Source organism: Drosophila rhopaloa, unplaced genomic scaffold (assembly GCF_018152115.1).
Source record: "Drosophila rhopaloa isolate 14029-0021.01 unplaced genomic scaffold, ASM1815211v1 contig_203, whole genome shotgun sequence".
Classification (NCBI taxonomy): domain Eukaryota; kingdom Metazoa; phylum Arthropoda; class Insecta; order Diptera; family Drosophilidae; genus Drosophila; species Drosophila rhopaloa.
The window spans coordinates 3251280-3252577 of record NW_025335088.1 but is presented as its reverse complement, the minus strand read 5'-3'; positions in this window follow the sequence as shown (position 1 = coordinate 3252577).

The following is a 1298-nucleotide window of genomic DNA, read 5'->3' as shown; positions in this document are numbered from 1 at the left end:
CAACGGGTCAGTATGGCCGTTGAATTTGAGCCCCCATTTTCGGACGTGCTCTGCTTCGACGCCGTGCGCTGTGGCCAGGCCATTTCGTTCTCATGTTGTAGTAGACAGCACCAGATGTACGGACCATCCAGTGTATAGAGGATTCGGAGTCGTGCACTTCTCGTTGCTCGGTACTAAGCTCGTCGGATGGGGGGGGGGGTTCTTTCCTCGTCCTCTATATGATGCACACTGTCCCACAAATAGAATCGTCAGCGAAGTCATGTATTTGAATCGGGACTTGCGGATCTGTGTGGACCAATCGCGATACCTTAATTTTTAGCAACTGCAGAAGCGTTGCTTTAAAAGTATCTCACGGATTAAGCAACTGCATTGGCAGCGACTTGTCCCAATCTAGCTTTCGAGTCCACAGCTCCTGCAATAAAATCTTTGCCCTTGTGACCAAAGGGCACAAGAGGCCAAAAGAATCGAAAAGTCGAGCAGTCACCGACAAAATATTTCGGTTTGTCGCGCGAAGATCCAGGAAAGAGTCATCCAACCGAAATTGGAAGTAATCTTTAACCGGTAACGAAACCACGCCAAGGGTCTTAGTTACGTCTGAGCCTGCCGTAAGTGGCATTACAGCGCTGTCAGATGCGGATAACTCTGGGCAGGTTGAAAACGAGTATGCCAGTTAAAATCCTGCCTCTTGCCAAACCTGAGAAACTTCGTCACGAAGGCCTTGCAGGTCCTCAATGCATCCGGCGCCAGTCAACAAATCGTAAACATAAAAATCTTTCTAAATAATCTGAGCGGCTTTTGTGGTAAGTGGCTTGCGCCATCTCTCCTAGCCGAATTAAACACCTGATCGCCAAAAAGGTTGCTGGCGAAGTTCCATATGTTACGGTATTTAACTTAAAGATTTTCATAGACTCAGAAGGATCTCGTCTCCATACAATGAGCTGAAAGTTTCGGTCAGATTCGTCCACCATTACTTGGCGATACATTTTTTTATGTCTGCCGCAAAGGCAAGCAATCTAAACCGAAGCAGTGTCGAGTACAGCTTCTCTTGAATGGTTGGGCCTACCATGAAGATGTCATTGAACGATACCTGCGTCGATGTACGGCACGATGCATCAAAAACTCCTCTACTTGGTTGAAGTACTTTGTGGCCGTAGAACGCACTGGTGCGGAATGAAATAGTGCGGAGTGTTTGCGATTTTGTCATTTGTGGAAGACATGTGGCCCATGGAAACATATTCCTCCATGAATTTAAGTTACATCTTCATCAACGAAGGGTCCTTTGACAATTTCCCTTCTAG